The 23,713-nt window shown below is 42.2% G+C and overlaps 1 protein-coding gene and 1 non-coding gene across 6 annotated transcripts in view; one reads left to right on the plus strand and one right to left on the minus strand.

Annotated features, from left to right (window-relative positions):
* ADAMTS3 (ADAM metallopeptidase with thrombospondin type 1 motif 3) overlaps positions 1–23,713 on the plus strand; it is a 321,081-nt gene that overhangs the window by 39,942 nt on the left and 257,426 nt on the right. The gene's annotated exons all lie outside the window — the stretch shown is intronic.
* Positions 7,562–7,668, minus strand: LOC133766091 (U6 spliceosomal RNA). Its single transcript, XR_009866648.1, has one exon. It is a non-coding gene; the product is annotated as a U6 spliceosomal RNA (small nuclear RNA).

Genomic DNA, 23,713 nt, shown 5'->3' on the forward strand with positions numbered 1-23,713 from the left:
CCCTCTCCCCTTCCATTCACATCAAGATTCATTTTCAATTCTCTTTATATACAGAAGATCAATTTAGTATAAAGATTTCAACAGTTTGCACCCACATAGAAACACAAAGTGAAACATACTGTTTGAGTACTAGTTGTAGCATTAAATCAAAATGTACAGCACATTAAGGACAGAGATCCCACATGAGGAGCAAGCGCACAGTGGCTCCTGTTGTTGACCCAACAAATTGACACTCTAGTTTATGGCACCAGTAACCACCCTAGGCTGTTGTCATGAGTTGCCAAGGCTATGGAAGCCTTCCAAGTTCGCCGACTCTGATCATATTTAGACAAGGTCATAAAAGACAGGGTGAGGATAGTACCAATGATCCTAAGAGTGGCATTTACCAGGATTGAACAATTATACAGCATTAAGTGGGGAAGAGGACCATCAGTACACACAGGTTGGGAGTAGAGCCATTGGAGGTAGAGAAGAGGTTATGATTACGAAGGAATGAGGCCCAAGTGCGCTAGACAGGGTCTAGAACAAAGGACAGAGTCATTATTAGAGGAGCTAAGAAAGGTGCTGTCTAAGCTACAATTAAGTTTTCTGATTGAGAGGCAAATAGAACCTGACAGAAGGGGCCTGGTAATAATCTGTTGGGCTTTAGGCCTTGTAAGTTAAGAGGCCCAGACCTATCTATCTCTTCACATGGGGTACATCCTAAGGGAGGTGTGACCCTCCTAGGGGAAGGCACTCTGTTGACTTTAATTACTTGGATGGCCTGGGAGGAGAGCTGGCCAGGTAAAGGCAGGGGGCATCTCTAACAAGAAATTTACAGTTCTGCCTGCAATGTTGCTGACCCTACTTGGCCATCCCCTCAGCTGCAGTGGTCACTTTGGAAGTAGGGCTGAGTGAAGGGCTTTTCAGCTTAGAGCCAATAAGGTCTGTGGCTCTGACCTGGGCATCCTTCGACTCCAGGGCAGGTCCATTTCCAGTGATCCAACTCTTGGCAGAGCTGCCAGGGCTCTTCACAAGCTGACTTCTCCTGAAGCCCAGGCTTACCACATTGAAAGCCACTGCAGTGGACTGGCCTGTTGGGTCTCCTTGAGGGCAGATCACTGTATAGATCAGCCATTAATAGGCCTGCCACCCATTGCTTCTGATGCCTAGCTTTCTTTTCCTCCTGGTTTTTGTTAAATCAGACCAGAGAATGCAAGTCAAGGGAGTGCCCGTGTCCCATCTCTAATCTTCGGTGGCCTGAACTACAAGTCTATAGTCACAGGCATGTTCTGTAGTAGTTTTTCTAAGGTAGACAATGCCCATGAGGAAAATTATATTCTCACTTTAAAACTTTCTTTCCCTTTGGTCTGAAAGGGAGGTTTTTTCTACTTACTCTATACTTCGCTGATGGTGAAGTGAATCTAGCTATGAGATTATAATTTAAGCTCTTATTTTGGCTATGCTATTACAGAAAAATGTTAGCCATCTCTTTTATAAGGTCTAAAGATTAAATTGTGCGTCCTACAGATTCCTTCATAATAGAATTAGTTTCCTACCTTGAGGAGAATAGAGAAATGAAAGAACAAGTTGGGCTTAGACTAGAGAAATGAGGGAGCAAGTCCTAGATCGCTTGCTGACAATAGCAATATTACATGAATACTTAGCAAACCATTTCAACCATTAGATAACAACTTAAGAAAACATTTACCAGAAGGTCCAATGCCTTCTATAAATTTTAAGAATCATGTATTTGGAAACACCTCTTAAATATCTAACATGGTGTAGTTTGTTTAACCAGTAAACTTAAGCACAACCATCTAAAATGTTTTTAGTTTCTTTCTACCAACAAGTCTAAAACATATGATACACAGATTCAGGTCCCACAAATTAAAATGTATCTTTGATTGATTTTAGCAGCTTAAATTTATGGACAATCTTATCTATAAGCCATTTAAAATAAAACTCTTAATAAAATTTCCCCATGTGGACATACAATATGTACACACATATAATATAGCATAATAGACCAATACATCAATTTTAATAATAGCTTTTAAAATCTTTAACTCTTTTTGTAGATTGCCAATTGATTTGAATTGCTTTTTGTTTTTAGTAACCTCAGTTAACCATACTTTCTCTCAGTTGGTACTGTTAATACATTATTGGCTTCATCTGATTACAGAGTCATCCCAAAGTACTGAATACAATAGAAGTGGGTGGAAAAAGTTCATAGGAACCTATAGGAGGACAGCTAAACACAGAACCAACAACGCTTTAGTTTTATGAGCAGCACATCATATGTAACTGTGGATGACAAAAGACTTTAAGTCGCCATGTTTAAAATTATAAACTCATCAACCAACAAGAGGCACTTGCTTACTTCCCAGTATTTTTGAAAGCACCTGTAGGATTTTACAAGTATTTAACCCTTTAGGCCTCTGGGGATTTCTCTTTAAGATAACTATCATGTCTAGTAACACAAGATCATTAGACTTTTTAATTCTCAAACATTTGTATTAATAGCATTTTCCATTATAGAAACTTAAAATTTAGTACCACGTCACATCTTGACAGTACTTCTACTATAATCCAAATAGCCTGATTAGTTGGTGTCTCTATAAGATGAGAGACATAGGTCCTTCGATTTTTTCAGTTGGGCCCAAGCTGGAAAAACCAAAGTCCAGGATTTACTGCAAATTTTAGAGTCCAGATTGTTTGAAACTTTGATTTTTTGAATGCCTGTCAAGAATGCCAAGAAGGCTCAAAATCCAAAATATCTGGTTGAAATAAGATTCCTTAAAAACATGACATATTATAGACCAAATTTGATCATTGTTACAAGGTGATTATTCAAATTTTTGAAAAAAGCACCTATTTAAATAACCCATAGCTCTTAATAAAAATTCAGCTGTTTTTGAACAATTAGAATTTAACAGACATCAAGAGAACATAATAGATTACTTTAACACATTGCTTTAACAGAGCATCAGATTTTAATTCTATGTCAAAGAGAAATTGAGTTTCCTGTGATCTTTTGCTGTGAGGTTTCCTTCCTTTACCTTCCTTCATATTGATGACCATGTTTCTGTGTTTCTGTGTGTAACACATCTTTAAGCATCTTTTGCAGGGCAGGACGAGTGGCGACAAATTCTTTCCATTTCTGTTTGCTATGAAAGGTCTTTATTTCACCTTCACTCACAAATGAGAGCTTTGTAGGATATAATATTCTGGGCTGGCAGTTTTTCTCTCTTAGTGCCTGTGCTATGTCTTGCCATTCCCTTCTAGCTTATAGGGTTTCTGATGAGAAGTCAGCTGTGAGTCTAATTGGAGATCCTCTGAGAGTGGTCTGACGTTTCTCTCTTGCACATTTTAGGATCTTTATGTTTCACTGCGGTGAGTTTGATTACAACATGTTGTGGTGAGGATCTCTTTTGGTCATGTTTACTAGGCGTTCTATGAGCTTCCTGTACTAGGAGGTCTCTGTCTTTCTCCAGACCCGGGAAGTTCTCTGCAAGTATCTCACTAAAAAGGCCTTCTAATCCTTTCTCTCTCTCCATGCCTTCAGGAACTCCTAGAACCCGAATGTTGAGTTTTTTAATAGTATCCTGTAGAGTCCCAACAATATTTTTTAGATCTCTAATTTCCTCTTCTTTTCTTTGGTATGACTGTATACTTTCCTGTGCTCTGTCTTCTAAGTCTGATATTCTCTCTTCTGCTTCACCCATTCTGTTTTTAAGGCTCTCTAATATGTTTGTCATTTGATCTATTGAATTTTTCATTTCATTATGATTTCTCGTCACTATCACAGTTTCTTGTTCTACTAGTTGTTTCATTTCATTTTGATTCCTCCTTAATAGTTCATTTTCGTGTGAGAGATTTTCTATCTTGTCCATTAAGGATTTCTGTAGTTCAAGAATTTGTTTTTGAGAACTTCTTAATGTTCTTATCAATTTTTTGAGATCCGCTTCTTGTATTTCTTCTATCTCATCATCTTCATAATCTTGAATTGGGGTGTCTTTTTCATTTGGGGGCGTCATAGTGTCTTCCTTGTTCTTGTTAGCTTGGTTTTTGCATTTGTTGTTTGACATATTGGAAATATTCTTTGGTTTCTTCACTGTAGTGTTTTTTTCTTTTTATACTGTGACTCTAGGATAAGTGGACTGTCTGCTTTGGATGGAGCCTTAGAGACTTGAGATGGGGGTGGCCTGAGAGCTCTGGTTCCTCAGGGTTGAGGGTGTGTGAAAGATGACACTCCCAGGTTAGGTATGGTAAATCTCTCTCTCTCTCTCTCTTTTTTTTTTTTTTGATTCAAAAGGGAAGTAATTGCACTCAGCTGAACGGAATTGGAGGTGGTTTGCAGGCGAATGATATACCCACAGGAGCCAGAGATCAGAAGCTCTTTCCCAAGGACCACACAGGGAATCTGCTGCCCTCAGTGTGGGCTCCAATTCTCCTACAGACTCTCACTGGGTTGCCAAGGTTACTGGATTGTAGTGTCTCTTGAGAGTACTCACATGATTCCGTGAGTTCTCTCCTGCACCGTCTCTTTTTTCACAGTCTCAGTTCATTAGCACCACGCATTCATTAAATCCTAATCTCCTGTTATTTCACCCCTCCCCCCAGAGTCAGGTGTTTCTGCTAGGCTCAGGGCCGGTGCAGACCTGAGGTCGCCCTGCTTATGACGTATGTCCAAAATGGCGCCTGTTCTTTGTGTTGCTCGCCTTTGAGAGGTGAGCAGAGAGAGAGAAACTCGTGTCTGTATCGGTCACTTTTTTTTTTCTCTCTCTCTCTCTCTCTCTTCTAGTTAGCCTGGTGAACTTTTCCCCACGGGGTTTCAAGCCTCGTTCCCTCTACTCTCCTCTTTCTGCTTTCCCGCTGGTGTCTCAGGCTGTTGAGGTTTGGCTCACCTCGCGTTCCAGCGCTGGTGCGTTGAGTCTGCCGCTGGTGTCCCGAACCTGGGCTCCCACGCTCTCCACGCTGGTCCTCTGTGAATCACTAGTTCCGGAAGAGTTTCCTTTGCTGTTTTTTCCCCTATTCTTCCTTGAACCTGCAGTATCTCCACTTTTATTAAACTGTCTCTCCCTGGACTATCAATGTGCTCCCTACCTATTCTGCCATCTTGCCGCTCCGATCTATTTTTCTAAATTTTAAAATTAGTGTTTTTTAAGATTTGCGTGACAAGGATGAAAAGAGCAGGGAAGAGGGTAGGAGAGAGAGACAGAAAACTTCCATTCACTGGTTTGCTTCCCAGATGGCTGCAACATTCAAATCTGGGCCAAAATGAATCCAGGATCCAGGAACTGCATCCTGGTTTCCACACGTATGGCAGGGGCATTCTCTGCCTATCCAGGCACCTCACCTGGAATGTGGATCTGAAGTGGAGCAGCCTGGACTTGAGTTGGCACTCTCAAATGCCAGAATCACCAGCAATGGCTTAACCTGTGTCACAACACTGGTCTCTGAAATTTGGTTTTTAATCCTGTAAATATGAGTAAGTCCTGTGTTGTTGTTTGTTTGTTTTTTGACAGGCAGAGTGTACAGTGAGAGAGAGGGAGACAGAGAGAAAGGTCTTCCTTTGCTGTTGGTTCACCCCCCAATGGCCGCCGTGGCTGGTGCGCTGCGGCTGGTGCACCATGCTGATCTGAAGCCAGGAGCCAGGTGCTTCTCCTGGTCTCCCATGCGGGTGCAGGGCCCAAGGACTTGGGCCACCCTCCACTGTACTCCTGGGCCACAGCAGAGAGCTGGACTGGAAGAGGAGCAACCGGGACAGAATCCGGTGCCCTGACCGGGACTAGAACCCGGTGTACAGGCGCCGCAGGTGGAGGATTAGCCTATTGAGCCGTGGCGCCAGCCAAGTCCTGTGTTCTTGAAGCCACTGAAGAACCTACCTGCGCTTATGGTTTTGGGAGATGCTTCAGCTTGACTCCTATTATGAGATGTGAGATAATTTGTATAAAGAGATTATTTGTGTAAAATATTAAGAACTGCAGGAATTGTCTCTTGGATGGGCTGATAGGGGAACACTGAGTTACTCAAGAGAAGACTTTTGTGTCAGCTCTGTTGAGGCAGCCATTTTTCTGGGAGAGTCACTCATATGTTGCATTTGAGAAAGATGCAACCAAGAGCGGAGGGTCATTGTTTTCCCCAAGGGGCTTCTCACTTCAGTGGGCATCAGGATCTCTTGAGGGCTTGTTAAAGCATGCATTTCTGACTGAAGTCTGCATAGGGCCCTGAAAGTCTGCATTTCTAACATGATCTGCATGCTAGATTCTAGCTCCATTGTCTGTTTTGTGACTCAGCATTTGTTGGTCCCAAATTGATTACCTATGCCTCCTCTCTTGGTCCCCTTGCCTGGAAGCTACCTATTCTTTAGATGGCACCCATGAGTGCCATCTTCTGAGGCTGTATTCTAATATAAAACAGAAATCTGGTGAACTTGGATGTGTTGCTTAACATATCTGATTCCGGGTTTTCTTATTTGGTTTGGGGAGATATTTCCTGATGATACATGGAGTTTTTAATTAGTTGCTGATATTGTTATTTTGTGGTTGTAGTTCATAAGAAGGACCATTTTTCTTCTGTGATCTGCTTTTGGGGTTGTGCCATGGAGCAGCATGGAGGCTCTGAGAGTTTCAGTTGTCCTATACCTTAAGTCTAGGACTGTGAGTTTGTGGGTTCCCACAAGTCAACCATGTACTGTGTCTGTATCTCAGCTTCTGCTTTACCCAGCACTTTCCCCAACCAACCAGATGCTCCTATATTACCATATGCTGCCTACACACTAACAGCTCTTATATGTCTCTGATCCTGACCTCTCTTTTGAGTTCCTGACTTGTATGTATGTATCACTGCATGCTCAACATCTTCGTTGGGAGGTATAAATCTAACAGGGCCACATCTCAAATGGGACCAAAGATCAGCCCTTGAAAACCACCCCAGTTTTCCTGCAAAAGGAAAATTTTGGGCACTATTCTGAGGCCAAAATCTAGGCTTACAAAAATTTCTTTTGTTCCTCATCTCCCCATCAGATCCCTATCAAAAATGATATTTTTGATATTTTTCTATATGATATGTTCTGAATCTACTTGCTGTATCTATAGTGCTTCAACTTTGATCTTAACCACTATTGTCTCTTCCCTGGCAATCCCAGTAATCCAAGTGACCTTTTTTTTTTTTTAAAGATTTATTTTATTTACTTGGAAGAGTTACACAGAGAGAGGAGAGGCAGAGAGAGAGAGAGAGGTCTTCCATCCACTGGTTCACTCCCCAATTGGCTGCAACAGCTGGAGCTGCACTGATCCAAAGCCAGGAACCAGGAATCTTCTGGGTCTCCCATGTGGGTGCAGGGGCCTAAGGACTTGGGCCATCTTCTACTGCTTTCCCAGGCCACAGCAGAGAGCTGGGTTGGAAGAGGAGAAGCCGGGACTAGAACCAGCGCCCATATGGGATGCCAGTGCTGCAGGAAGCAGATTAACCTACTGCACCATGGCACCGGCCCCAGCAGCCAGGTGTTGAACTGGCACCCATATGGGATGCTGGTACTTCAGGCCAGGGCCTTAACCCACTGTGCCACAGTGTGGAAAATATGGAATGCTTCATGAATTTGTGTGTCATCCTTGCACAGGGGCCATGCTAATCTTCTCTGTATCGTTTCAATTTTAGTATATGTGCTGCCGAAGTGAGCACCCAATGACCTTCTTAATGGTGTTTTTGACCCAATTCTTGCTCCTCTCAGCCTGACATAGGAGCTGAAGTGCCATTTCTAAATTTGATGACCACTTCTCTGTTTACAAACCGTCACTGGCTTCCCATTAAAATCCAAACTTTTGACCATGACTTTTAAGATCTTAAGTCAGTGTTTCCAATAATTAGGGTATATCATAGTTACCCAAAGAGATTGTTAAAAGAAGCACATATCTACATCCTAACTCCAGAGATCCATATTCACATGGACTTGGGTAAGGCTCAGGATAAGGAGGTCAAGTGGTCCTCTGGATGACTCTAATAGACAACTGGGGTTGAGAATCATTGGTTTCTTCAAAAAGCCTCTAATCTTAATGGGCAACAGCATTCCCTGGAGGGATTGTTAAAACAGATTTCTGGACAAAATGTCAATTTCTGACTGAGTAGTTATGCAGAGGGGCCTGAAAGTTTGCATTTCTATAAAGTTTCCAGCTGACAGCACATTTTGAGAATCACTCTTCTGCCAGATCTTTGATGTCATTCCCTTTTACTCCTCTCTCTGTTTTCTGTAATCAACCATTCTGGTCTTCTTTTTATCTTTGAAACAATCCAGATTTTTTCTGTCTCTGACCACTTGGACCTTCTGTTTCTTTGGAATATTCTAGTCTATATCTTAAAATAGAGGTTCCTATTCATCATTTGCATATTAACTTATATTCCATGTCCTCAAGGAGGGTATTCCTCACCTTCTAGCTAAAGCAGTAAGCCTAGTCACTTTGCACTTATTAGCACTGTGAATCTTGGTAGCCATTATTGACATCTCTAAATTATCTTGAACTTTGTTGCAGGCATTTCATGATGCTCCCAAGGACAGCAGCTCTTTGCCTTGGGTTCCTAGTGGTGCTTGGCATATGGTGTATACTCAACAAGTTCATAATAACAGCCTGATTGGTGTAACTGTTGGAATGGAGATTTGTCACTTTGGGAAGGTGAATTATCAACCTTTCTTTGATGCATTTAGTTTCTGCTGTGTGTTATTTTCACAAAATGAAGAGCATTATGAACTTGAAATACTTAAGGCCCCTAAGATTTCATATATCCCCCCATTCTCTCTTTTTGATTTTTATGAATTTTTTCTCTCCCATTTCTCATCTCTTTTTTTTTTCCTACATGTAATCCTTTGAAGGAACAACATCATTTTCACCTAAACCCATACTTAAGTTCAATATCATATTACCGGTATAGTGTGTCTCTTAAATTAGCTTATTCCTGTTAGCAGCAGAAACAGATATATGTCAGTGAGGCAACCTGATATGTTTTAAAGAAAAATGGGTATGATTTTTAAAAGACATTGTTATAGTATTGTAATTTGAATTTTTTAGAAAAATTAAAAATGCACACACACTCTCTCTCTCACACACACACACACACACACATATACACACATCCTATCCACTGGTTTACTCCTCGGATGCCTGCAAAGGCTGGGCACTGAGCTAAAACCAAGAGTTGTGAACCCAATCAAGATTTCCCACATGGGTCGTAGGAACCTAATTACTTGAGCCAATAGACCCTTCCAGGTCTGCTTTAACGGGAAGCTGTAATCAGGTGCTGGAACTGGTACTTGATCCTAGGTACTCAGATGTGGGAAACAAATGTCTGCTAACTGGCATGTTACCCAATATGCTAAATGCCTACCCTTTGACTAACTGTTCAGAATAAAATAAATATGACTGTTTACTGACTTTCTGATCAAAGTTGTTAACCACAGCAACCTGTCATTTGCCTTTTGGAGCACTGACTGCACACCTATTCTTCCCTGTCCCTGTGCTAAACTGGAGATTCCATGAGAATGAGAACTGAGTCTTACACCCACAAACTAGGCATGATGTCTCATATATAGCAGGTGCAAACTCTCTGATAGATTACTGAATGAATGCATCGTAGACCATGTCATCCTTTGTTCCCCATCACCCGGTTTCAGAGCCTTAGTTGAATCAGTGCCTCCTTTGTGTAGAATTTCTATTTCCCCTTTGCTACTCAGAACTCTACTTTGTAATCCTTCATTTTTTAATGAGTTCTCCTTAATGGAACATTATAAAGGTTCTCAAGCCAAGTGCACAAAGGCACACCTCTTCAGTTTCTTGGATTGTTTGACTTCTTTAGACAAGTATTGGCTTTCAAACCTTTTCTTCCCGGGTAACAGGACTCTTTCTGTTCCTGCGGCTAAATTCTCACTTCTGCTGCTATTTGGGAGGATGTAAGTAGATTAATTGATACCTGGTAGAACCTGGCCCAATCACTCATCCATTCTGTGTTTACTGAGCACCTGCCTTGTGCCTGCTACTTTCAGCACTGCCAGTGTAACAGTGAGCAAAAGCAGGCACAGTGTTAGTCCCCATAGAGTTTAGCTACAGAGGGAAATACAGCCATTGGAAAGGTCATTCAACTGAGTAATAAACAACAAACTAGCATAAATGCTACAAGGGGAAGGGATGTTTTGAAAAAGTAACCGAGTTACCTGATCTAGGCACAAGGGTCAGGGATGATTTCTCTGAGGAAACACTGGTTGAAGAAAGGTTTAAGGATGAATCAGAGCTCACAATCAGAGCTTGTGAGCACATTTAGGAAGTAATAAGCCAAGATCAAGTGAGAGGCCAGTTTTATCAGGGTGAGTGAGATAATGTCTGAAATTCAGAAAAAAAATTAATTTACCGTGATGGTCCTCTTGAGTTACCATAGATGTTCTGTCATAATGCTAATGCAGGTGAATTTAACCAGCAGTGACTGCCATGTGCCAGGCACAGGCTGTCCTTCCTGGAATCTTCTTAACAGCAGTTCCCATACACAGATTAGGAGTCTAGAGAAGTGAGTGTCTTGTCCTGTATCTCACATAAGCTGCAGAGACCTGTATTCAGAACCTGTGCCTTTGATCATTGTGTCATCTTGGTTCTCAGTGATTGTCCCTGGTCAGAACTTTCTGATAAGATGGCTTGAATTTCAACACAGACATATAAATGGATCTCTCTCTCTCTCTCTCTCTCTCTCTTTCATCTCTCACACTCTCTTCCATGTCTGTATACATATCTTTAATGTATATAAAGGAGCATGCTGATATGGTTATATAAAATAGCCCCTTAGGTGTTTTGGTGTTATTTTGTATTAGTTCATTTTATGTTGCCAATAACACAGTAGCACAAATACCACAGACCAGGTAAGTTATAAAGAATAAAGAGCTTTATTTTAGCTTACAGTTCAGGAGGTGCAAGGTCAAGGGACTGCATTTGGTGGTGACCTTCTGGCTGGCAGAATCCTGGGGTGGCACAAGGTATCACATGGCAAGAGACAGAGAAAACACGTGTGTCCATCTTCTGATTTTTTTTTCTGTCTTTTAAGATTGTTTTATTTCTTTGAAAGGCAGAGAGACAAAGAGATTGATCGATCCATCAATATCCCATGTGCTGGCTCATTCCCCAGATGATTACAACAGCCAGAACTGGGCCAGGCTAAAGCCAGGAACCGGGAACTCATGTTTCCCACAAGGGTGGTAAGGACTCAACTAGTTGAGCCATCACCTGCTGTCCTCCAGGGTCCCGTTAGTAAGAGACTGGAACAGACAGTGAGGCTGGACTTGAACTCAGACACTCTGTTATGGGAAATAGATATAGCAAGCTGTAGCCTAAATGCTACTCCAAAAACTCTGCCCTTCTCTCTCTCTATGAAGCCACCAGGACTCAATCCTAGGAATTCTTCCTTAATCACCTTTAATCTGAATCACCCCAGAAAGGCCTTACCCCTAAACGCTCCAGTTGGATTAAGTTTCCATCCTCTTGTTACCTTAAATGAGAATTAAACTGTGCATGAGTTGTGTGCATATGTATGATAAACCTTGTTCAAACCATAGCATATGTTTAATAAGATTAATCATTTTATCAGTATATTTTGAGACAACAAATGGAATAGATTTGTAATCTAAAAATTTATGAAAAATTCTAGATGGCATAGAGAGATGAGGACTGATAATTGGAAATGAGCTCTTCTACATTTGGGTGCCTAGCTTCAGCAGGTGAGTGAGCTTCATTAGGGCGAGTGAAAACCTTACATGTCCAGCCTCATCTGCTAAAACAGCTCATCTCCATTCACAGTAGCTGCTTATGGCTTTAAATAGCACAAGCCTGCTCTCTCTCTGCCAGCTTTTCTCAAGCCAGCCAGGGTTATGGTGGGGCCAGGGCAACACTGACTACGCTGTCTGTGCTAGGCCAGGGAAGGGGTTAGCGGATTGGCCCATTGCCCGGGCACCGGTGCAGGGAAGCCATGGAGCGGTGCAGCAATTTCCTGCTTTGGGTGAAGCCCTAGAAAGGCTGGTTCTGGCTAATCCCAGACTTCTAAATTCTTTTGTGATACCTCACTGCCCTCCTCTCCACTCCTGTGTTTTTCTTACAGGGGAATTTGATTTGGGCTGTTCACAGGTACAGGGGTGATTTATGGGGACCATAAAGGCTTCCCTCTGCTTTCCAGTTCATAGCCATTTTCCCTGGAATAGCCACTATTGGTGCAGATGTTGCTCTATAGCTAGGAGTTTCAAGCTCAGAGCAAACTCCATAAGCAACTGAGTGAATCTGCTCCTGAAATACTCAGGAGGCATAGGGGAAAGGATTGTGGCATAGAAAGGGGATGAGTAGGCCGGCGCCGTGGTTTAACAGGCTAATCCTCCGCCTTGTGGCGCTGGCACACCAGGTTCTAGTCCCGGTTGAGGCGCCGGATTCTATCCCGGTTGCCCCTCTTCCAGGCCAGCTCTCTGCTATGGCCTGGGAAGGCAGTGGAGGATGGCCCAAGTCCTTGGGCCCTGCACCCGCATGGGAGACCAGGAGAAGCACCTGGCTCCTGGCTTTGGATCAGCGAGATCCACTGGCCGCAGCGGCCATTGGAGGGTGAACCAACGGCAAAAAGGAAGACCTTTCTCTCTGTCTCTCTCTCTCTCTCTCTCACTATCCACTCTGCCTGTCAAAAAAAAAAAAGGGGGGGGGGGAGAGTAGAAAAAAGAAAGACCACATTTTCTTTTCTTCCCACTTAAGTCTGACCTTGATTTTTCCCAATTCTTTCTTTAGAGGTGAGGCCAGAAGATGAGCAAATGTGTTCCTCAGTGTTGGTGTAACTTTCATTGACAGCCTTGATGAAATATGGTTACCTGCTTCCTCTCTAAGTTACCCTCAGGGCATTAGTGGTGATTTTATTTTACTTTTGGTTCCAGAAGTCCCTCTAATCACTGGTAGAGTTTTGGGGAGAACTTTGAGGATGGGTTTTCCCTAAGTTATATCAATGTGGTGCTGTACTATTAGTGGACAAAACATCTGTTCTCTGCTTGCTTCTGGGTTTATCTCTGTTTTATCTGATCCCGGTGATTATCTGAGTTTGTCTGCTGGGGACTACTCTTCCTCAGTGCAGTGGGATCACATTTGTCTATTCTGAGTAAATGATTAAAACGATCAGGGCTCACGAGACTTGACCTGGGGAATTGTTCCCCCAAAAAAGCACAGGGAGGGATGTAGAGAGAGAGAGTGTGAACAAGAGCAAAATACTCTCCCCATCTACTGGTTCACTCCCCAAATACCCATAATGACCAGGGCTGAGCCTGGAACCGAGCCAGGAGCCGGACACCCAATCCAGGTCTCTCCCATTGATGGCAGGCACCCAACTACTTGATTATCAGCGCTGTCTCTCAGAGTTTGCGTTAGTAGGAAACTGAATACAGGAGCTAGCGCTGAGTATTGAACCCAGGTAACTCTGAAATGGGACCTGGACACCTTAACTGGTATCTTAACCTAGGTCCAATGCCTGCCCTTCCCTGTGTGTTCTGATGCTTAATGACCTGCCGCAGATACTCTTCCCTGTGTGATGCTGGACCCTCCTGGACTGAGACGGGAGCTGAGCTCAGGCCTGAGTTTCAGTTGTAGAGCCATAGGGTCTTTGGCTATTACAGGATCATTCCCATTTTTCTTCAGATGAGGAGTCTGATCCCCTCAGAAGTTGAGTTGAGGCGTTAGTGTTACACATTTATAATCAGCAGCAGAGAAAACACTGGAGTCCAGCTATCAAAACTGCTGTCTCCAGCATTTTTCCTATCTAGCACCTGTTTATCAATCCAGAGTATTTCAGAGAGGTCTTAGGGCAGCTTCCTGTTCTGTCCATTTCTGTTTTGTTCCTTCCCCTCTGCTGAGTCGAATGCTTGGCTTGGCTATATAAAATTATTATCCATTTCAGCATTTTATTTGAGCTGGCTGCCCTATGCCTAGTTCTCATAAAGATGCCAGAAATATATGGAAGGTCTTCAGTAAGCTCATGGAAAATGGAAAATGTGTATTACGAAAAAGCTATGCATGGATTTCAAGTTTTTCTGCACCAAAATGAAATCTGTTTGTCACTTACACAGCATTGTCATTATGTTAGCTTTAAAAACTCATAGAACATTGCCAGCATGAATTTTTTTTCAGGAAAATCCTAGTATTCTTTGCACAAACACAACAGTAGATCTGTGGCAGTTCTGAGGTGCAGGTGTGTCAGGCCTGTATACCTTTCTACCTTCTTCCTCCCCCTCCATTCTTTTTCTGTGTTCCCCTTTGTCAAAGCCTCTCCCTTTTATTTATTTATTTTTATTTATTTATTTTTTGACAGGCAGAGTGGACAGTGAGAGAGAGAGAGACAGAGACAAAGGTCTTCCTTTGCCGTTGGTTCACCCTCCAATGGCCGCCACAGCCAGCGCGCTGCGGCTGGTGCACCACGCTGATCCGAAGCCAGGAGCCAGGTGCTTCTCCTGGTCTCCCATGGGGTGCAGGGCCCAAGCACTTGGGCCATCCTCCACTGCACTCCTGGGCCATAGCAGAGAGCTGGCCTGGAAGAGCGGCAACTGGGACAGAATCCGGCGCCCCGACGGGGACTAGAACCTGGTGTGCCGGTGCTGCTAGGCGGAGGATTAGCCCGTTGAGCCACGGCGCCGGCCTAAAGCCTCTCCCTTTTAATTGTTGGTGAAAGGACCCCAGGAGGCCACATTCGGACAGTGACTGTTAAGTCTTTTAAGGAAAGATCAGAACAGAGAACATGTGAAAGAAGCTAAAAGAATCTTTTCAAATATATGGAACTAAACAAAATTAAGTAAAGATTGTTCAGAAGTTTTTTGACAGTTAAAGTTTAAGAGAAATACATTAGATGGCATAATTTCCTGTCAATAAAAATCCAGATACATTGACTCTTCAGAGGCAAATTACTTACATTTTTTCCAATAAACGAAACTCAAGTTATAGCAATTATATTCCTAGATGAAATTTACATAAATTGAATCTTGAACAATAAACTATGACTGATAGACAATTCAATCCTTACACTTACAAGTCATATTTTCATTTTTAATATGATCGAATTATAATCAGGCCATGTGTTAAAGATTTTCAGATTATACATGGAAGTAATTAAATGTCAAAATGAGTCAAAATGTCAACACAATTGCATATTGGTAGGTTCATTTAATTTTGAGAACTAACAGAGGCAATAGCAATGTTGTATATAGATTCTTCAGATTTCATATCCATTAAAATTGAATGTAATGTTCATTCTTCATCTGCCTCCAAACTCAACCCAGGTCTATCATGTGGGCAGCAGAATTGAGCCAGCACTGCCTCCGAGGGTCTGTTTTGGCAGGATGCAGAGTCAAGAATGGAGCCCAGTTACTCCAGTGTGAGACACGGTGTCCCAGCCTGTCTGCTCAGCCAGACAGACACCTGTCCCAGTATTTTTCTTTAGTTTTATTTTTAATTGACAAATAATAATTATATGTAGTTATGGGGTACAATGTAATGTTTTGAGATGTACATACATTGTGGGGTGGTCAGGCTACTTAGCAGACCTGTCACCTCAAGTATTTGTCATTCCTTTATGGTAAATTCAATTTAAAAATTCTCTAGTTTAGCTGTTTTGAAATATATGGAACATTATTGTTAACTATAGTCACCATATTATGAAAGTAAACACCAGAAATTATTTCTCCAATCTAATTGGAACTTAGAAAAATATTAATTGTGTGAACAGTGAAGAACTCTAGAAATTGTGTCCTTTTTGGAGGAAAAAATGAAAACTTTTTGGGGCCTGTGTTACTTTTGTTAAAATTTAAAGAAATTGCCTTGGGACAGACATTTGGCCAGGTTTTAAGATGCTGCTTGGGATACATTCAAGAGAATGTCTGGGTTGACTTTCAGCTCTGAGGCCAATTCTAGCTTCCTGCTAATGCATACCCTGGGAGGCAGCAGGTTATGGCTCAAGTACTTGCGTCTTTGCCACCCTTGTGGCAGACCCAGATTGAGTTCTAGGCTCCTGGTTTTGGCTTGGCCCAGTCCTGGCTGTTGTGGGACATTTAGGGAGTAATCTAGTAGATGGGAGATATGTGTTTCTTTCTCTCTCTTTCTGTAACTGATAGATAAAATAATTACCTAAAAATTCATTTGAAATTACATACTTTTTTTTATTTGACAGATAGAGTTAGACAGTGAGAGAGAGAGAGAGAAAGGTCTTTCTTCTGTTGGTTCACTCCCCAAATGGCCGCTATGGCTGGAGCTGTGGCGATCCGAAGCTAGGAGCCAGGTGCTTCTTCTTGGTCTCCCATGCGGGTTCAGGGGCCCAAGCCCTTGGGCTATCCTCCACTGCCCTCCTGGGCCACAGCAGAGAGCTGGACTGGAAGAGGAGCAACCAGGGCTAGAACCCGGCACCCGTATGGGATGCTGGTGCCACAGGCGGAGGATTAGCCAAATGAGCCACCACGATGTCGGCTCCATTATATACATATTTTTTTAAATGCGTATTTCAAGTGTAAACTGAGTGTTCACTTGGCTTACTTTTATTTTGATCTTTTACTTTTGGAGTAATAAATACTTAATTCTTTGCCATGTGAGAGAGTATTTGGTAATGTCCAAGACTCTTAAAAGCTAAAATGTAGGGTTTAAATTTAGGGATCATTGTCTTATTTCATGCATCTTGATAGAAAAGATATGTCAGAAAATAAAGTTAATAACATATTACTTGCTATTGGTGGGGTCAAGGCTGGGGATTTATATTTTTATTACTTAAAGTAGCAGTCAGTTAAACAATTGCTGGTGTTAAGAAAGGAGCTCACTTTGTTACTGGCTAAGGCTTAGGTTTTTCTTGCCTTTTTCAAAAACATTCTCTGAACTTAACATTTTAACTTTTATAATGATTATAACCTTTTAAAATGTTTTGATGTTTTAAACATTTCTAACATTGTCAGAAATGGAGATTGTTCTTTTTTTATTGCTTATGATTCATTTCTATATCAGTTTCCAACAAAGCTGTTACATAAGGTATAGTGATTGAATAGAATAGAACGTGTGTGTGGGAGACTTAAAAATTCCATTTGATGATAAGTATAATCACCCTGCATTTAGTCTAAAGTTAGCAATGAAAATGGTGTAATTTCAGAACATCTCTTTTTTCACCATGGTACCTGATAGGAATTTTAGGCTTTGTGGATGTCCTCAGTTCCCTTTGTGTTTCTGGCTCTGAATTGCCACTAACCTTAAGTGTTCTGTGAAAATGTTTTGCACAAGCAAGGGCTCTGTCATCTCATGAGGATTATAACCAGGGCAATGTAGTAGGTGCTATTTATTCCGTGGAAAGAGGACATTTCAGGAAGCGAAAAGTTGACTGGAGAGACTCTAATTGGATTAAATATTATGTAGTGACTTTGCAAACTTGTCCAGGTGTTAAAAAGATCCAACTCTTCTGTGAGTATTGAGGATGAAGGTTGTCCTCTGACACCTACTCACAAGGTCAGTGGTGGGAGGAAAGGTTTTCAGTCTCTTTCCAGTTGTGGATTTGTGTGTAGGAGAGAGGATGTACCATTTCCTATGTGATTGTGAAATGTTCCTCCCTAGAGGTCCATCTTTGATTGTACTGGTGCCAACAGTTTAACCTGCCATCTCACTTAAGCCTCATTTCTATAGAAGTCTGCCGTGTTGTAACATGAAATTGTTGAGTTCTTCTTCCTTCTTTGGTTAAGGGGATAATTATAGTTCTGTCTTCTGTAGGAATCTTTGGGGCCATCTAAAAAGTGTAGATAGTTCAGACTTATTTTAAATATCTAGGTAGAGGGGCCGGCGCTGTAGCGCATTGGGTTAATGCCCTGGCCTGAAGTGCCAACATCTCATATGGTCGCTGGTTCTAGTCCCGGCTGCTCCACTTCCAATCTAGCTCTCTGCTGTGGCCTGGGAAAGCAGTGGAAGATGGCCCAAGTCGTTGGGCCCCTGCACCTGCGTGGGAGACCTGGAGGAAGCTCCTGACTCCTGGCTTCGGATTGGCGCAGCTCTGGCCGTTGCGGCCAATTGGGGAGTGAACCAACGGATGGAAGACTTTCTCTCTCTCTCTCTCTCTCTGCCTCTCCTCTCTCTGTGTAACTCTGACTTTTAAATAAATAAATAAATCTTTTAAAAAAATATCTAGGTAGAGCAATGCTGTAGTTAAATAGCCTGGAAACATATTGAAATCATTTTGTTAATTTATTGAAAGTATTTATAAATGATTACTATGGCTTGAGCTTTCCTTTTCTTTACTATATTAATGGGGGTAAATAATTAGAAGATATGAATAATTTCAGTTTAAATACAAATAATTATTGACAGTGATAGAATTTAGCATAAACTGTTGGTAATCTATGTTATTTGGGATTCTTTTATGTATAATTTCAGAAATAGTCACTTTTGAAGATGTTTCTGGAATTTGTTTTTAATTATAAGCTGATATCCATTGGCTATTAATTATATTCCAGGCACTATAGTTAGTATTTAACATGTCTTAGGTCATTTAATGCTAGAAACAGTTTTGTGAGTTTGCTACTTAATTCTCATTGTCTTTAACCCATTTTTGAAACTGATTTCAAAAGATACTTTTTATTTTTAATGGAATGTGATTGGAAAAGTAAAAAAAAAAAAAAATGTAAGGCACCAGGCTTAAATACTTGTTATTAGGGTTGTGGATTACCTGACGTAATGACTATAAATATTCAAATAAACTTTTTCATCAACGTACAATGTTTGTAAATATTTGAGATATAGTATAATTTAGTATATGTGTACAGTGTGATGATCAGATTAGGTCATTAGCATTTCCATCTTCTCAAACACCAATCATGTCTCTGTGTTGGAAACCTTCAGGCTCTTTTCTTCTGGTTATTTTAAAATATATTAAGCATCTTCTGCAGGGCTGGATGGGTGGTGACAAATTCTTTCAGTTTCTGCTTGTTGTGTAAGGTCTTTATTTCACCTTTGTTCGCAAATGAGAGATTTGCAGGGTATAGTATTCTGAGTTGACAGTTTTTTTTTTTTTCTCTCTTAAGACTTGGACTATATCTCACCATTCTCTCCTAGCCTGTAGGATTTCTCATGAGAAGTCTGCTGTGAGTCTAAATGGAGATCCTCTGAAAGTAATCTGGCGTTTCTCTTGTGCACATTTTAGAATCTTTTCTTTATGTTTTACTGTGGATAGTTTGGGTACAATGTGTCATGGTGAAGATCTTTTCTGGTAATGTCTATTAGGAGTTCTATGTACTTCCTGTACTTGGATGTCCCTTTCTTTCTCCTAATTGGGGAAATTTTCTTATTTCACTAAAGAGGCCTTCTAATCTTTTCTCTCTTTCCATGCTTTCAGAAATTCCTAGAATTCATTTGTTGGGTCATTTGATAGTATCCTGTAGATTCTCAACAATGTTTTTTAATTTTTCTAATTTCTTCTTCTTGTGTTTGGTCTGACTGTATAATTTCTTGTGCTTTGTCTTCTAAGTTGGGTATTCTTTCTTCTGCTTCACCGATTCTGTTGTTAAGGCTTTCCACTATATTTATTTTGTTCTATTGAATTCTTAATTTTTCAAGATTTCATTTTGATTTCTCTTTAAGATCTCAATTTCATGGGAGAAATTTTCTTTCATATGGATTTCATTAGTTCATGCATTTGCTTCTGATTACTTCTAAGTGATCCTATGATCAATGTTTTGAATTCCATTTCTGGCATTTCTTTTTTTTTTTTTTTTTGACAGGCAGAGTGGACAGTAGAGGGAGACAGAGAAAGGTCTTCCTTTTTGCCGTTGGTTCACCCTCCAATGGCTGCCGCAGTAGGTGCACTGCGGCCGGCGCACCGCGCTGTTCTGATGGCAGGAGCCAGGTGCTTATCCTGGTCTCCCATGGGGTGCAGGGCCCAAGGGCTTGGGCCATCCTCCACTGCACTCCCTGGCCACAGCAGAGAGCTGGCCTGGAAGAGGGGCAACCGGGACAGGATCGATGCCCCGACCGGGACTAGAACCCGGTGTGCCGGCGCCGCAAGGCGGAGGATTAGCCTACTGAGCCGTGGCGCCGGCTTGGCATTTCTTTAGTCTTATCATCTTTACAATCTAGTATTGAAGTGTTGTGCTCTTTTGGGGGTGTCATGTTGTCTTCCTTGTTTCTTGAACTAGTGCATTTGTTATTCAGCATTTGTGAAGATACTCTTTGGTTTCTTTGTGGCAGCTTTTATTTTTGGAGTATGTCTGAATGGATTAGTAGAGTGTCTGCTTTCGGTGAATAACTAGAGGAGTGTGGTGGGTGTGGCTAGGGAGCCCTGTTCAGGGCTCCATGGTGGAGGGAGTGTCTGAGGTGACACACCCAGGTTTTTCTTGGTAAATCTCCTTTTTTTTTTTTTTCATTCAGAGATTTCTTCTTGTCTGTTGGCATAGACCCAGCTGAGCTCCTCTCCTTGAAGGAGACCAGAGCCTGAGTGCTGGCCCCAGTGAGTATATTATTTGTCCCCTCTGTCCCAAGGACCGCACAAAGTTTCTGTGCAGTCCTCAGTGTAAGCTCAGATTCCCCAGCAATGTCCCTCGTCAGGTAACCGGGAAGCCTTGATCATGTGGAGCCTCCCATGGTGACTGCCCGATGTCCAGGCCACACCCTGAGTCCTCCCAAGCAGCCTCAGTGTTTTCACAGTCCTGGCACATAAGACTCTCACAGTCCTGAACACCCAGCCCCCTGTCCTCCCCACCAGACTCGGGAGTCTCCCTTTGAGCTGGCTCAGCTGTTATGCATGTCCAAAATGGTGCCTGCTTTCTGTCAGCTTGTTATAGGACACCTTTGCAGGATGATTGGGAAAAACAAAAATGTGCCCCTCTTTGTTTTTTCTCCTCTAGTTTGGCAGGTACTCTATCTAGTTTGGCAGGTACTCTGTCCCCCACAGGGCTCCAAGCCAGATTCCCTCTAAGGTCTTTCTACAGCTTTTTCACCAATGGCTTGTGCTGCTGCAGTCTGGTCTCACCTCACTCTAATCTCTAACTCTCTTGGCTGCTTGGGTCCTGAGTTGTGCACGTCCACTTCCCCCATGTAGGTCGCCTGTGTTCCTCCAATTTGGGTAGAGTTTTCTCTGCTGTTTTTCCCCTAACTCTTCCTGAGACTGCACTCTTTCTACTTTTTTTAAACTATCTTCTCCTAGGCTCGAGGAACAAGCTCCTTCCCTACTCTGCCTTCTTAATCCAATCCTCTATATTATAGATTTTTGAAAACTAGTCACTCTACCAGGCTAAAGAACCGTAGAGCTACCTGCACCTATTTAACTATATTTTGGTACCCCTTGTCTAACCATTTCATCAACCTTAGATACTTCCTGGTATCTAGTGAGACTCCTCCACTCTTCTTAATTTAAAAATGTTATTAAATAATCATTAGTTTGACTATTTTTTTTTACAAAGTTTTATTTGTCTCATTTAGGGCTATCTGTGTGTCAGAAACCGTGTTAATTGTTGTGGGAGGATGTATGTCATTTATTTTTTAAAGATTTATTTACTTTTTGGACAGATAGTGTTAGACAGTGAGAGAGAGAGTCAGAGAGAAAGGTCTTCCTTCCATTGGTTCACCCCACCAAATGGCCACTACGGCTGGAGCTACGCTGATCTGAAGCCAGGAGCCAGGTGCTTCTTCCTGGTCTCCCACGTGGGTGCAGTGCCCAAGCACTTGAACCATCCTCTACTGCCTTCCTGGGTCACAGCAGAGAGCTGGACTGGAAGAGGAGCAACTGGAACAGAATCCAGCGCCCCAACCGGGACTAGAACCTGGGGTACTGGCGCCGCAGCTGGAGGATTAGATTAGCCAAGTGAGCCACGGTGACAGCCCCAGATTATGTTATTTAAACATGGACCCTTCTTTCAAAATGTTGAATCTGGCAAGGAACAATTACTGTAGCTTGAACCCAGGCATAGGGCATTGCTAGAAGACTGGCTGGGTGAACCCGGAAACTCACAGGGTAAAAATTTGCTGTCTCCAGAGAGAGAGAACTTACCTCAGGGAAGATGAGCCAGCTATTCTGAGCTTGATTTGGTCATAGGCATTGAGGTACAGAGTAATTTTAAACATTGATGTTTGCTCACATTCTTATACTAACCAATTCTCAATTGTTTATTTTTTTAAATATTTATTTAATTGAAAGGCACAGTGATTATCTATCTATCTATCTATCTATCGAGAGAGGTGGAGGGGGGAGCAATAGACTAGGGAGAGAGAGTCCATCTGCTGGTTTACTCCCCAGATGCTCTCAATGGCTGGTGCTAGGCCAGGTCAAAACCAGGACCCAGGAGATTCTTCCAGGTCTCCCACATGGGTAGCAGGGACCCAAGCACTTGGACCTGCTTTTCCTGCTTTCCCCAGGCCATTAGCAGGGAACTGGATTGGAAGTGGAGCAGCTAGGATATGAACTGGCACCCATAGAGGATGCTGGCATCGCAGGCAGTGGCTTTGCCCACTATGGCATGACACTGGCCCTAACCAGTTCTCAATTTTTGAGCCCTATGGAAACATTGGGAGGCATATTAATAAAAACTGTAGAGAGAAAAAGTGTATTCAAGAATATTTGTAAAACATATCTGGAGTCTCTTAGAAATACTTGTGACTGTTCTGGGCCTAGGAATCTTGTATCAGTAGTTCCAGGAGTGGTTAACATTTAAGTTATCACTATTAAGAAGACCTATCAGTGTACATAGATGATAAGGTTTGGTTATTTGTGTACCTCCTATGCCAGTGAACATAAGAGAAAGAGAGGAGAGAGGCTTGCAGATGCCAGAATGTGAAGGATTACTGCCATCCTAAAGTCTAGGAAGACTTCTCAGATCAGAGCCTTAAATACCACTTATATACCCAGCAATGGGAGAGAGGGAGTGCCTGTCCATGTGGAGGAAAAAATAGATGTAAAGGTACGGAAGTGGCAAGTATGGGGAAGGAAGGAGAACACTGAAAACTGTCATCTGGCTCCTGCAGAGAAGGTCAGATCACAGATGATGCGAAGAGCTTTGGAGTGGCAATGAACAAGAGTGCCCTGACCACGATTGTGCTTAAGTGGAAAGTAGAGGTGGCAAGTTGTTTGGAGGCTACTGTAATAGTGAGGTAATAGGGAGTGTAATTAGGAACTGAAGCAGTAGTTGTGGAGCATGAAAAGAGAAAGATTGCAATAACATTATTGAGTGCAGTTCCCAAGAATCAGCAATTCATGTGGAGAGGGAAGAAAAATGTGTGCAGGAGGTGAGCAGCAGGCTTTGAGCTGGCGTGGCTAGCAAATAAGGAAAACAGGAACAGGAGAAGGAAAAAAGTTAAAATGTGCATGTGAACTGACAGTGGGATGTGCAGATGGAGATGTGTGGCAGGTAGTTGAGAATTGTGGGATATCTGGGAAGAGTACAAGGCCAATGGCAGGGATTTGAAGAAGGGCATAGAGGAGGGAACAGCAGCTGGATCATTGCTTAGAGAGGAGGTTGTCCTGAGAGGAGAGCTACAGGGTGAAGGCTTGGAGAAAACACAAACCTCACTTTTATTTTTTTTAAAGATTTGTTTATTTAAAAGTCAGAGTTGCAGATATAGAAGAAGAGACAGAGACCTTCCATCCTCTGGTTCACTGCTCAGATGGCCACAATGTCAGGGCTGGACCAGGCTGAAACCAGGATCCGGTGGCTTCTTCCATATCTCCCATGTGGGTGCAGGGGCCCAAA

This window comes from Lepus europaeus, chromosome 8, assembly GCF_033115175.1.
Source record: "Lepus europaeus isolate LE1 chromosome 8, mLepTim1.pri, whole genome shotgun sequence".
NCBI lineage: Eukaryota > Metazoa > Chordata > Mammalia > Lagomorpha > Leporidae > Lepus > Lepus europaeus.